General features: G+C 40.6%; 1 long non-coding RNA gene across 20 annotated transcripts in view; it reads left to right on the top strand.

The window, feature by feature from the left end:
* Positions 1-14,098, top strand: part of LOC129393230 (uncharacterized) — a 78,344-nt gene extending 64,246 nt beyond the window's left edge. For 17 of the 20 annotated variants that reach the window (XR_008619988.3, XR_008619990.2, XR_008619983.2 and 14 more), the window contains one exon: positions 1,360-6,002. This is a non-coding gene — a long non-coding RNA (uncharacterized LOC129393230). The other 3 variants (XR_010113262.1, XR_008619991.2, XR_008619989.2) reach the window with 3 other exon arrangements.
* The last annotated feature ends 1,214 nt before the right edge of the window (positions 14,099-15,312 follow it).

Raw genomic sequence — 15,312 nt, 5'->3', positions numbered from 1 at the left:
CTTCACACCATGTCTTAAATCCTGGCCCCATTTTTTGTCCAAAATGGTGTTGAGTTGCTTTTTAATTCACACTTGGCTACCATTTCCCACTTCCTTACCTAAGTACAGTGTGTATAGGCCAGATTTAGGCTGGAAAATCCCTCCTTCCACTGTCAATTCTGTTACCCCTCTGGGAGCATGGGAAGGTCACTTTTTGTTTGTGGGTTTATATTTTCCTATTACTTTCTCAGGAAATGAATGAATTTTTCTATCAATTGTTCTCTATCATCCCTTGTGGTTTGGCTCGAAGCCCTGGTCTCCAATCAAGGGTCATGACAGGAACTTGGCTCCTGCCAATACATTTAGAAATCTGGAATCCTTCCATAAATGCAAACCCCTTACACTCCCATCTTTCCCTATATTCTGCCACCTGGTAGAAAGCAAATCCCTGAATGCTTCTCCAAAACTCTCTTCCAACCCTAGGACCACCCAAGGCCTCCCTCACACTCTTCATTTATCTGCTAATTCATTCTCTCTCTCCTTTTCTAGAAAATAGTCCTCTTTGGCTTAACTGGTTGGAAATTACACTCTCAGTAAGCTAAGAGGGAAGGAATAAGAGGATATACCATACTATGGGCAGGGAGGGTGGTGAAAGGCCAGGGTTCATTTCAGCTTTAAAGCACTGGAGCTCCAAATGGACACAAATCATCACATAGAAACTCATGATCAGTGCACTTTAGAATGCTTCTCATCTCCCTTTGGGGGTTATTCTCTTTCTATTAATGTAGTCAAGAATGGTGGCTATTTTTCTGGGCCAGATTATTTTGGTACTAACTGGTCTTTCACAGAAGCCATTTTCTCAAGTATGTTCTACATTAGCTACAAGCAATTGTTGGTAAAAACCTGTTACCATTCTGTATGTTTCCATTATATATATGTCTCTGTGTGTGTGTGCATATGAAAGAAGACTATATATTATTTTTATCAAAATATATTTAGGCCATGTACATTCTTTTAATTATACTATATATAAAAGTAATTTTATATTATATATTTTAAAATACAAACATATGTAAATAATATTACTATAACACATATGTAAGTAATATATATTTTGTGTTCTTCCATAATTACTTTTTTTAACCTAGACTGAAGATTTTACATTTTTCACAATTCAATTATATTTTGAGACTTCTTACTTTTCCAAAGCATAAAGAACTATTTGGAGCCTGTCTTTGTAATTTTATATTTTTGGTTAATATTCCAAACTAAGATAACATTGCCAGGTCTTCCAGGTCTGAAGCAAAATAGAGCAGCATTTTAGTTGTGTGGCCCTGGGGAAATTGCTTAAACTCTCTTTCCCTCTGCTTCCTATCACAGATGTTTATTGTAAGGATTAAATCAGCTAAACCAAGAAAAGCCTCAGGGATGGTGCCTGGCAAACTGCACGCTGTTAATACATGTTAGTGGACCGTTCTCCACACCTTCCTGCTACACTAAAGCAGAGAGAATTACCTCCTGAATCATGTTTGCAGAACTTCTGGGCACAGTGACTCAACTCCCAGCTATTCTTGTCATGGATTTTTTCTCTTGGAGCCAATCCAGCCATGGAGATCACTGGTCTTGTGACATATTTTTTCTCTTTCAGTATGAAATCATTAGAACTGAGAAAATGAAAACATTCCTGTTATTACTTCCTGAGAGAAAGAAACTTAGTAACATGCTTTGGTAGGAATTGTTCTTCTTTCTCCTGCTGTGTCCCTCTTGCTGGTCCCACCAGGGCTCTTGGTCCTGAGCCTGATTTACACCAGGAGCATAATCTGATCAAAAAGAGGGAAACTAAAGAAAAAAGGCAGGATTGTATGAGGGGTTCTCACAATGGCAGTACATAATCCCTTATACCTCGTATTAAGTAGCCCCGTGTTTCCAGGTTACCTTTGTAATTTAGGTAAGTGAGCACGAAACACTTAAAAAAACACAAATGAAAACAAGAGAAAGGAAAGAGTGGGGAGGGGTTTGTTTATTTTTGAAAACAACGACAACAACATAGAGTAAAAGTTACCAGGTAAGTTCAAATATAGTAGTACTTTGTTTTCTTGGAAGATGAATGAAAGAAGTCACCTTACTGCCTCCAATCCAGTCATATCCCTGAACCCAATCATGACCAGCAGAGGTTGTTCTAAATTGTTTCCTCCAATATAGAGATAATTGCCAATAATTTTTCAGTGGCTGTTCTCTGTATTCTCTGTATTTTTTAGGGAAGCTGAACTCAGAAAACATACTTTGTCCATCTAGCCATCCATTTATCTTTATGGATCCATCTTTATTCATTCATTAATTCACTCAGTCAACATATATTGAATTTCAACCATGTGTCAGACACTGTTCCATGCCTCTAATGTTCTGCGTATAATGCAAGTAAAACTAAAGATAGCTAACATTTATTGATCCCTACCGATGTGCCAGTAACCCTCTTAGGTGTTTTACTTAAAATATGTGTTTAACCTCTGAAACAGCTTTATGATATATATTGTGATTATCTCCTTTTTAAATACGAGAAAGCAGTCTCAAAAGGATTACATAACTTGTATAAGATTGCACACTTGTAAGTAAAAATGCAGTAATGCAGAAATGCAGTAACGCTATTTCCTCTCGTATTGCAGCCACTCCACTCCCAGCGAACCTTCCTACTGCATGCAGGCTTTATTCTTCCATCACTTTCCTCCTCTGTTTCTAAATGACATTTTCACCCCCATTTCCTGGATACTTCCTTGTTTTAATACACAGTAAGTTTATGTGACTGGTTTTGGCATTCATCTAATAAAAACAGCCATTAGGTATATATTCAATAAACATTTAGTGAAGCCAACTGATGAGCTCTGGGATGAGTACTAGGGATTCAGCAGTGAATGAGACGGAGGGTCGAGACAGGGCTCTGGGGGCTAGGCTGCCTTCGTTCGACCTCAGACCTGCCACTCGCTAGCTCCTCTAGCCATTATTTAGTATTTCTGTTGCAGTTTCCTCATCTATCAAATGGGAATAATAATGGTAATTATTAATTAATTGATAATCTAATTTTCAATTAAAAATCTAATGGAGTTGTCAGGATTAAATGACTTTATACATGCAAACCACTTAGAATAACACTTTGCAGCCACTAAATATTAAATAACTGGCATATGTTATTATTATTAGATGGATCCTACCCTCAAATGCCTTACAGTTTGGTAGACAGAAAAATAAGTCTCTTCCAACGATACTGTTAAACTAATCAGAAACTTGGTTAAGGTCATTTGATCATCTAAGGCTCTACAACAGTACAGTTTTACAGCTCTTATTTTAAAATGTTCCTCTCTAATCCATAAAGATATCTCAAGATAGGGCAATGCCATTACTTGGCGTATTATAGTTAACCAATACTGTATGTGGAACATAATGTGGTGTGATGCTTTTGAATTTGTGTCTATCTGCTGTTAAAGAGCCTGGCTGCTAATTGAGTTTCTGGAAAAAGTTGAGAAATGTCTTAGCTCAGGCTGGTATAACAAAATAACAGAGGCTGTAACTACAATCACACTTGCAAGTAGAAGATCTTTGCTTCAAACCTAGCAGTCTGGCTCTAGAAATCAGGACTTGGATGAGAGTGAAGTGAGTGAGGGCCTAGGGCATAAAATTTAAGGAGATACTTACTCTGCAGGTAATGCAAGTGCTGACCACACATTTGCAAGACATGAGAGTGAGTGTCTTCTTAATGTGCATTAAGTGCCTTGCTTACCTTACCTATCTAGTCCCAGCCCTATCCAGAGCCTACCTTTTACAACTCTACCTTTTAAAGCTTAACATCCTCTACAAAATTATACTATGGAGTAGAAAGGTCATACTGTGAACTGAGCTGGCATGGTTCTCACACAAGCTATGTACTTGAGCATCAAAGATAGTATTAAAATAGATGCAATCATAACATAATCTCCATACACTGCACTTAGAAAGTTATTTATGAAGCATCTGGTATATCTGGACATACAATCATCAAGTCACCTGATAGCCCTAGAGCTGGAATGAAATTTAAGAGGATCATTTGGTAAAAGGCATATACTTTAAAAAAACTGAGGCTTAGAAAAGTAAAATAATTTTCACAAAACGACAGAGCCAGAATTGGCAGAAATGAAAGTAGATCACTGGTTTTCTAATCCCAGTTTCACTCGATATCTCTGACTGTGTATTAGTCAGGATCCAGCAACAGAAGCAGAGCCACTGGAAGGGATATACACATGTTTCTTTTGGGTATTTGATCTTACGCAATTGTGGAAGCTGGCCAAGCAGGTTCTGTAAGGCTCTTGATTTCATGTCTGGTACTGAAGCTTCAAGTACATGAGGCAGGTGGCAAAAATGGGAAGATGGATGAATGTCCAGTGGGCAGGACAAGGACAGGCTGGAACCACAATCACGAGCTGCAGTTCCACAAATACGGACTAGAACCCAAGTCAGCTCTCACTGCCTCTAACCCCTCCTGCAGGAGAAGCAGGAGCCCTTCATCATGGAGCTAACTACACACCTGGCCCAGGATTCAGAGATGCTGAAGGAGGATTCAGGGGAAGCTGGAGTAGTTGCAGGTCTGGTACACCAAGGAGTTAACCCAGGAGATGGGCCATAGTATTCTGTGGTTCACAAACACACCTGCTTGAACGTTCCAAGCATAAAAAGGCTAAATAGTTGCTTCTTTTCCACCCTCTAAATCACATGCAAAAATGTCTACTGACTCATCCTGACTGGAAACACAAGGAAATTCTGGGAAACACAGTTCAGCCTAGCTGAGTTGAGACATGATTTATTATAAAGCCCCGACAGTTTCAACTCTACTTCTTTGCCTAGCTCAGACACTGTCATGTGAGCCTTTTGGCAGTGTCTCTTAAGATAGAATGCCTTTTCATTTTAAGAAAACATTAAAGAATAAAATGCATTCTTGACTTCTCCAATGATGGCAGAAGTCATAGCACCAGAAGCCTCTTCTAATAATGCAGCAGCACCAACAAATTCATTCATTCTGCATCTTTGTGTGTTCTAGGAGGAAGAAAACTCCAATAAAGTCTGTCTCAACAGAGGTCACCTCCCACCCATAAGACACGGAAATTCCAGTTCCTGCTGGGAGTTCTGGTGGCCATCCTTATCCCTAGTCTCTTGTCATTGTTCAAGGATTAGGGAAAATACCTCTCAACCTGCTAGATTTAAGCAGCAATAAACGGGATTGTTTATAGGGTCAGTGGGCCCAGGATACTAAGGGACAGACATCAGTCAAAAGCATTTTCCAAAAAAATCCTTTATATTTTAATCAAGTCACTATAAAGACATGATGTGTCCTAGTTTCTCAGATGTTCAACCCAACAGTCTCTTTCTTTAACTTCTGGGCTGCCTTTCAGAACTGATCAGAGTAGAGATTTGAAGATCCCCTGTTGGAGTATCCAACACAAAAGACTGTCTGGACCCAGGCACCGTACACATACCCTGTCACTGCTCCTCTCCATTGAGGTAATCTGTTTTTTCTCTAATCATCTCCAAATGATTGATAATGTTGATACCCCATATAAGTTTTTCTTTATCATTTGGACATTAAAAGGTGAGTTTCCTGTGTTCTCTAAAAGAGACAATAGAAAGCAATCCTTTGCTCTACTTTAGACCTTTATTATTACTTAATTAAATTATATCTCACAGGAAATGTTAAATCATTTCAAATAACCAAAAAATCCCCCAGTGAGCTTCTGCGCTTTTGTCCAAGTGTCACTGGCACACAAACTCCAGTAGTTCCTACAGTTTTATGTGTCTCATGGATCCCAGGAATGTGACTTATGTCTATAATGCTGTTCTATAGTGGGAGTGGCAAACTTTTTCTGTTAAGAGCTAAATAGTAAATATTTTCTTCGGCTTTGTGGGCAGTATGGTCTATGTATCAACTACTCAACCGTGCTGTAATAGTAGTGTAAAAGCAGTCATAGACAATACAAATTCCAATAAAACTTTATTTACAAAAACAGGTGGCAGACTGGTTTCAGCCCATGAGCTGTAGTGTGTTAACCTTTGCTCTCTGGCCCTGTGAATTCTTCATGTTCACACAGCATCTTGAAGAAATGAGGCCCAATAAAATATCTGGTTTTATTTCAAATCCGCCTTCTTGCTGTAAATGACCTACAGCTCAGGAATATCTCAATGAATACCCACACATGCTATCTGTCTTTACATTGGCTAAATCCTTTGACTAGATTATGAGTACTGTCCTGTCAGTTGTGACTCTTCTTTCCCTAGCAGGCTCCTCACAGCTCCCCAATTCACAATATTTTTCTCAGCACAACACTTTCCAGGGTGTCAAAATGTTCTTAACCATCAGCTCTGTTTTCTCAGAGCCTTTGTTGATGCTTTACAGAAGCCTAGGTAAATTGGGTTCCAGTGCTCCTGGTCTCCTGAGCTCCTGCTACATTGACACTGTGTTTATGCCGCTTGTGTTGATCCAGATGTGATATTAACTTCCCAGTACCCCCAAAACAGTCACACATAGTGCCACAAATGCTTCCTCTGTCTCATCCAGCAACCCCTACCTCAGAGGACACTCAGCCCCTCCTCTCATCTTCCTCCTATAATGAGGGACAATATGTTCTACTCTGACTCTAGAAAATGTATCAAGTTAATTTCTTTTATAAAAAAAAAAAGAGGAAAATAGAAAGGAATTCCTTATGCTTCCCTCCCCTCCACCAAAAGAGGAATTCTGATGTTAACTGTTTAGTCTTCATTTCTATGACAGGGAACGAGGTTGTAGCTAGTGTTTATAACTTCTTTCTTTTACCTATCTTCAGAGTGACCAGACAACCTACAGAATGGGAGAAACTTTTTGCAATCTATGCAGCTGACAAAGGTCTAATATCCAGCATCTGTAAGGAACAAATTTATAAGAAAAAAACAACTCCATTAAAAAGTGGGCAAAGGACATGAACAAACACTTCTCAAAAGAAGACATACATGCAGACAACAATCAAGTGCAAAAAGCTCAACATTACTGTTCATTAGAGAAATGCAAATTAAAACCACAATGAAATATCATCTCACGCCAGTCATAATGGCTGTTAATAAAACGTCCAAAAATAATAGATGCTGGCGAGGTTGTAGAGAGAAAGGAACACTTTTACACTGTTGGTGGGCGTGTAAATTAGTTCAGCCATTGTGGAAGACAGTGTGGTGATTCCCCAAAGACCTAGAGGCAGAAATACCATTCAACCCAATAATCCCATTACCGGGTATGTACCCAGAGGAGTATAAATCATTCTATTATAAAGACACATGCACGTATATGTTCATTGCAGCACTATTCACAATAGAAAAGACATGGAATCAACCTAAATGCCCCTATGATAGATTAGATAAAGAAAATGTTGTACACATACACTATGGAATACTACGCAGCAATAAAAAGGAATGTGATCATGTCTTTTGCAGGGACAAGGATGGAGCTGGAGGCCATTATCCTTAGCAAACTAACACAGGAACAGAAAACCAAATACCGCATGTTCTCACTTATAAGAGGGAGCTAAATGATGAGAACACATGGACACATAGAGGGGAACAATGCACATTGGAGCTTACTGGAGGGCAGGGGGTGGGAGGAGGGAGAGGATCAGGAGAAATAACTAATGGGTACTAGGCTTAATACCTGGATGGTGAAAGAATCTGTACAATCAACCCCCATAACACACATTTACCTATGTAACAAACCTGAACATTGTGCACATGTGCCCCTGAACTTAACAAAAGTTTTTTTTTTTTAATTTTTTTTTAAGACAGAGTCTCACTCTGTGTGCCCAGGCTGGAGTGCAGTGGTGCAATCTTGGCTCACTGCAGCCTCAGCCTACCAGGCACAAGTGATCCTCCCACTCCAGCCTCCTGAGTAGCTGAGACTACAGGTGCATGACGATGTATCTGGTTAGTTTTTGTGGGTTTTATTTTGTAGAGATGGGGCTTTGATATGTTGTCCAGGCTGGTCTCAAACCCTTGAGGCTCAAATGATCTGCTGGCTTTGGCCTCCCAAACTGTTGGGATTACACGCGTAAGCCACTGAGCCCAGCCTATGACTTCCTTCTTTTACCACCTGTTCCATATTACACTTGCCCTTGGCAAACACCGGTTCTTGTCATGACTCCTTATCTGGTGAGCTGTCCCATACCTTCATTATTAAAGGGTCACTACCATTAGCAGTCCTCACTGCATTGAATTGTTTTCATTTTAATATTGATTTCAGGATATGGAAATACAAAGAGGCACCCCAGAAGACCTCCTGCAAGCCACCATACTCCTTCTTACCCACACTGTGTGGTAGCAACCCCATTTTCCCTTCATAGCCAGGATAAACCACCCATCAGAACAATAATCACATTTTTTAAGCCTGCTGGTTAATTGGCATAAGGAGTACAAAGTGGCTGGGGACAGTTTTACTTTCCAGGTTAATGGAGCTACAAATCAATGTAAATCCATCACTCTGGTCATCTCTCCTTCTAGGAACAATGAACATCCAGGTGAACCGTTCAAAGCTCTTTCCACTGGGGGAATGTCCCATAACCACTGTCCTTCAGAATCATCCCTAAATGTGACAGGAGTACTGCACTGGCCATTTTTGGGTGATGCCAGTGTATTGTGCAGAACCATCTATAAAGTAGACCAAATAGTCTCTTCCTCAGTCAACTGGTCACATGGAACTCCCCATGAGAAGACAGATGAGAGAGAAGGGGCAATGTAGTATGAGTAGGGGTCACAGGAATCTTGCTCATGTGACTTGTGCCTTCAGGACCTACATAAGTCTAATTTCATTTACCACTTCCATGTGATGGAATACTGCTGTGCACACTCAACTTTAAGGTTTGATGGGTCAGATAACATCCAATTCATAGCTCAGGTCTTGGGCCATCGTTAAACATTCAGTCTCTACTAGAGCCCCAAAGTAAGCCAGCCACTGTTCATCAAAAGAATAGTTATCTGCAGGGGATGACATAGCTGTGCTCCAAGATCCTAAGGGTATCTTCTGTGATTTACCTGCTAAAGGTGCCATAGAGCCTTCCTATCTGTCACAGACACTTTGAGCACCATCAGATCTGTTGGGTCGTATAACATGAGTAGCAGAGCAGCTTGCCTTTAGCTTAGAGCTGTTGCATTCTCTTGTTCTGGGCCCTACTCAAAGCTGGCAGCCTTTATGGTTATTCAGGAAGTGGGCTAGAGAAGCAGGCCCAAATGAGGTATATGTTGACCTCCAAAGAGGTCCACTAAGATCAGTTCCTCTTTTTCAGTGGTAGAAGAAAACAGATACAGAAATGTATCCTTCATATTGGAAAGGATATATCAACATGCTCCAGAAAATGGACTTCTGGAAATTGCAATAAGGTGGCAGTCCTCTGAATTTATAAGGGGTTTATTTCCCACCCACTTGTGTCTTGCTAAGGTGTCTAGAATGCTTGCTATTTCCTGCTTACTTGGTCTAAATCAGCAAATACTGTCAGTATCACATTGGACCACATGATGTATTGTGAAATGGAGAAGTGACAAGTTTTGGCAGGTAAAAATCTTTGCAGTTCTGGAGAATTACATATCCCTAAAATAGGACAATGAAGGTGGATTTCTGGCCCTGACTGGTAGAAGCAAACTGCTTCAGCTGATCTTTACCAACACAAATAGACAATATAACATTTGTCAAATATATTGTGGCACACCACATGCTAGGGAATGTGTCAACTTTCTCCAAGAAAAAGACATTTAGAATAGTAGCTAATTTGGAGTGACCACCTGGTTAAGTTGATAATAATCCACAGCTATTCACCAAGATTCATCTGCACTTTGCACAGACATAATTGAGCAATCCTTCAAAGAGGAAGAAATTGGAGTAAAGGTCACACAACTTATGTCTGACCAGAATTCAAAGCTGTGTGTCTCCAAAGTCTAGGCCCACATACCCACAACTGAAGACCTTAGTGGCTCTGTAAACTCATCAGGTTGCTACCTACAAATCTGTACCTGCAGATTCATTACTAAAAATTAGTCTCACATTTTAGTAAAGAATAAAGTTTTAAAAAACCTCATCCTCCCCCAAATTTTAAATACAGCAAAGTATGGAGGGTCAGTTATAGGACATTAACCTTTGGTAAGGAAATTAATATTTTTGAAGCTACAATTGCATTGCTGTATTGCCAACGCATCGCTTTAAATTTCCCCAAAAGAGGAACATATAAGCTTCAGAAACTCCAGTCTCTCATGTACAAACTTTCATGTCATCTTAAAGTATTATATGGTTGACTTCAGAGAAAATTAATGATTATGTCATCAAAGTTTTATTTGTCGAATATGTTGAAGCCTTTGCACAATGTTGAAGAGAAGAATAAAATATTAATTACAGCAAAAAAAAAAAATCCTTAAAGATATACCTACATTAGACCTAAAAGTTTTGTTTCTAGGGCATGATCCTAGTGAAATTACCATGGATATTGAGCTTATCCTGGCTTAAAAAATAGAAATAAACTAAACTTCTTAAAGTATTATTATTATTTTTTTGACTCTGTCACCAGGATGGAGTGCAGTGGTGAGATCTTGGCTCACTGCAACCTCTGCCTCCTGGGTTCAAGTGATTCTCCTGCCTCAGCCTCCCAAGTAGCTGGGACTACAGGCATGCGCCACCACGCCCAGCTAATTTTTTTTGTATTTTTTAGTAGAGACGGGGTTTCACTGTGTTGGCCATGATGGTCTCGATCTTTTGACCTCAGGTGGTCCACCTGCCTCAGCCTCCCAAAGTGCTGGGATTAGAGGTGTGAGCCACCGTGCCTGGCCCTAAGTATTTTTAAATAAAGTAAATCATTTAAAGTATTTTTATACTTTTTTTTTTTTTTTTTTTTTTTTTTGAGACAGAGTCTGTCTCTGTCGCCCAGACTGGAGTGCAGTGGTGCTATCTTGGCTCACTGCAAGCTCCGCCTCCCAGGTTCACACCATTCTCCTGCCTCAGCCTCCCGAGTAGCTGGGACTACAGGTGCCCGTCACCATGCCCGGCTAACTTTTTGTATTTTTAGTAGAGACAGGGTTTCACCGTGTTAGTCAGGATGGTCTCAATCTCCTGGCCTCGTGATCCACCCGCCTCGGCATCCCAAAGTGCTGGGAAGCATTTTAAAATAAAGTACATCATTCAAATGATTTAAAGTAAATCATTGTAACTCCAAATGACAAAATAATACATGCAACCATTAAAAATGATTTCAAAAAATACTGAATGACATATTTAGATTTCTACTATTGAGTGGGAATAAAAGTAGATAACTAAATAATATATATAGCTTGAGCCTATTTTTGTGAAATTATGTATCAGAGGAAAATAAGTTTGAAAGTACATACCAAAATGGTAACTATATTGAACCTACATAGTAACTAGAATCCATTAATAATCAGCAAATAAATTGGATTTATAAAAAAAATTACTGTCAGGAAAAATATTTAAAAAACACAATCAACTAACATCTATTAAGTGAAAGGCACTATTCTAAGGACTTAACACATATTATCTTATCCATACTTTGAGATATCACTAGACAATATTAATTCTATTTTACAGAAGAGAACTCTAACTCAAGAAGAAGTTAAAAATCTTACACTAGTTTGCACAGCCAGCAAATTGTAGATTTTGCCTTGAATGTGGGCAGCCTGACCCCTGAGTCTGCACTCCTAACTACAATCCTGGACCTTCTATTTTCCTCTTCCAAAGGAGAGTGGATAAAGATCATATGAAGGATATCTCCCATGTAGTATTGAGTATTGGGGCACACATTACATGAACAGGAGGGTTCATGTAAGATAATTTAAAAATAGATAATTTGTGGGAGTAAACTTGATGTTCATAAACAAAGATATTTTAAGTTTCATACTCATAGCCACCCACAGCTTATTCCCCATTCCTTAACTCCCCTGAGTTCCACTTTCCATCATTCTCCACCCTGCCCTGTAAAGTGGGAGGTTTACAGCAGAGACTATACTTGCCAGTTCCAGTGTCCTCCGGCTACTGGTTGGGTTTTGTTGACAGGCGGCACCTGCAGGAGATTGAAAGGATGGAGAAAGTGATGGTAGAGTAATTATTTCTTTGGTTCTCTCCCTGCTGGGACTGCCTGGAGCAGGCTGTGTCAGTCTACTAAGGAATAATTTTCCTTTCAGGGAAGCTTCTGTGAGACTTTCTCCTTCCATTTTCCAGTAACAATCTCATCTCTCTGAGCCTAAGGGTGGTTAACAGCTGAACTGCTACTACCTGGGGCTACTGCACTATCTTATGCTTCCCCTGCCCAACAACTGTTAAATAGTCTGTTTGCAAATCAGCTCTCTTTGAATCATTCCATTTTGAATGCCCTTGTTAGGATCCTGACATACAAGTTGTGATTCCTGTGTTCACAAAGCTGACACTGAGTATTTTGGAAACACATCACATGAACAGGAGGGTTGAAGATAATATAAAAATAGAGAATGTGTGGGAGTAAACTTGATGGTTATAAACAAAGATATTTTGACATTCATAGCCACCCACACCTTATTCCCCAGTCCTTATTTCTCTGTCCTGGATAGACTAGATCCACTTCAGGAATATTTGTAAAGCATGTTGCATGGTAATCTTGATGCACTCTGCAGTTTTACAGATGCTGCTATCTCAGAATAATTACACAAAAGCAATTCTCTCTGCAGTTCTCAGGGCAATGTACAGAGCTTCTGGCAAACACAGACATTAAGTCACAGAGCACTTTATAGACCACTCTTGCTCTGGAACAGATTTATGAGGTTACTTGGTAAACCCTCTTTAATTAGAAACTGGGAAATGGAAAATAGTCAGACATGAGTAAAACATTTTTTTATAAAGCCCCCTTATTTTCCACTCAAGATAACACAAAGTACAGATTGAGTATCCCTTATCCAAAATGCTTGGGACTAGAAGTGTTTCAGATTTTGGAATATTTGCATATACATAATATTTCAGGCACTGGATCCAAGTCTAAACATGAAATTAATATGTGTTTCATATACATCTTATACACATAGCCCGAAGGTAATTTTATATAATATTTTAGATAATTTTGTGCATAAAATAATGTTTGTGTACACTGAACCATCATCAGAAAGTAAAGGTGTCACTATCTCAGCCACACATGTGGACAGTCTGTGGTTGTTTGGCATTACCATCATTCTTGACTCTGAATTTATATGCTACCAATACACAGTCATTTTCTTACATTAATTCACACATAAGAATTTTACAGTAAAAAAAGACATATCATTAATACAGTAAGAAAGAATGTGTTTAGTGTAACTAAACAGCACCGTAGCATCACTGGAATATCTGCGTCAGCTGTTAAATGACAGCAACAACAAACAACAGCAGGCTTTCAGTCTCCACCTACGATGCTGTGTTTTGATTAAAAAGTTACTGTACAAGGTATTTTTTATGTGAGAATCTGAGGATAGAAAACATATATCATATGTAGAAAACATATATCATATGTAGAAAACATATATCACAGCTGAAGGGGGCTGGGAGGTTCTTTCTTAGGGACGCTGAATAAACTGTGTGTTGTACACATGCATTTTGATTGCAACTTGTCACATGAGGTCAGAATGGAATTTTTCATGTTGGCCCAAAAATGCTTTGAATCCCGGAGCATTTTGGATTTCGGATTTTTGGATAATGGATGCTCCACCTGTAATAATAACATAGCATCTTCTTTGGTTTTTAGTTCTCTAATGTTGAGGTCTCTCTCATTAACTAGTGAGCTATTTTACAAGTCTGAACACGGCAAAGATTGGAGAACTTGCAATTTAGGAGGAGCCAATGGAAAATGTTTGTCTATAGTCAAGCACCATGGACAACATCTTTTATGAGTTTCCAATCTTTCCCAGTGTTAGAAACTAGACTGCATATTATCAATACTCACTAGATATTAATTGACCCTATGAACAACGTTTTAAAAATGTAAAAGGAAAGTAAAATAATTCCAATTCAAGTCCCAAAGAACAAAAGCATCTTTTCTGTATCACTTGGTTTATGTAGTTGAAAGCTACTTATACACTGTTCAAAAATGATTTTCCACAAAAGGATATGTTTACTGATTCCGATGGCAGCAGCGGCCCATCTGGAGTGGCCTCTGTGAAGACGCCAGCTGCACCAGGGGAGGTGTGACCAGGACTGTGTACTCCATGGAGATGGTGGGAGCCCTGTCCCCTTCCGAGTTGGCAGGTCAGGAGCCCCACCCTCCCAGGCACAGTTACAGCTGCCCAGCTGTAGCTGCAGACCTAGGCATCCCTGCAGTTTGGGGGCCCAGGACCCCATGGCCCCCACTCCCCAACCCCCTGCACCCCACTCCTTTCCCCTCACCCCTGCAAGCTCAGAAGTGCCTGCTCCTACTGCCTGGCCTCTCCCTGCTCCTGGCACCCACTCCAGAACAAAGTTGTGGCCAAGCCTAGGTGCTGCTGTGACCTGGTTAGGTGTGGATGTGCTCAGGGTGGCACCAACATGCCAGCCCCCTGCTGCCTGGGCCTCCTCCAGACTTTGGGGGCCAATGAGCATGGGAGGGAGGCTGAAGAGGATGGTGCTGAGGGTTGCTTAGCATGGGCCTGCGGGTTCCCCTCAGCACAAACAGCCCAGGGGCCGTGGATGACATGCAGATGGCAGCAGGAAGCAGATAGGCCCCTGGGCAGAAAGGGGCAGTCCCAGTGAAGCACCACCTTGAAGCCAGGGAGGGCCTGAAGCCTGGGGGCCAACCTGTCAGTTCCAGGTGGTGTCCACAGCCCAGAGTGAGAACTTATGGTGCTTTTTCTGGGCCCACCCATGGCCACCCATGGACCAATCAGCATGCACTTCCTCCCTTATGAGCCCATAAAAACCCAGGACTCAGCCAGACTGGGACAGATGTCAGGATGACCTGCCTACGGATAGGAGCTACCCACTCTGGGTGTCCTCTCTGCTGAGGGCTGCACACTTGTCAGGACAACCTGCCTGTGAATAGAAGCTACCCACTCCAGGTTTCCTCCCTGCTGAGGGCTGCACACTTGGGATTACCTGCTTGTGGATAGGAGCTACCCACTCCAGGTCTGCTCTCCACTGAGCTGCACACTCATTGGGACAAAAGCTACCCACTGGGGGTCTCCTCTCCACTGAGAGCTGATCACTTGTTGGGACAACCTGCCTGTGGAAAGGAGCTACCCACTTTGGGTCTCCTGAGAGCTGTACTGTTGCTCAATAAAGGACTTCTTCACCTTGCTCACCCTCCAGTTGTCTGCATATTTCATTCTTCCTGGATG

This window comes from Pan paniscus, chromosome 8 (assembly GCF_029289425.2).
Source record: "Pan paniscus chromosome 8, NHGRI_mPanPan1-v2.0_pri, whole genome shotgun sequence".
Lineage (NCBI taxonomy): Eukaryota > Metazoa > Chordata > Mammalia > Primates > Hominidae > Pan > Pan paniscus.
Note: the sequence above shows the minus strand (reverse complement) of the source record. Positions and strands in the feature narration are given on the sequence as shown.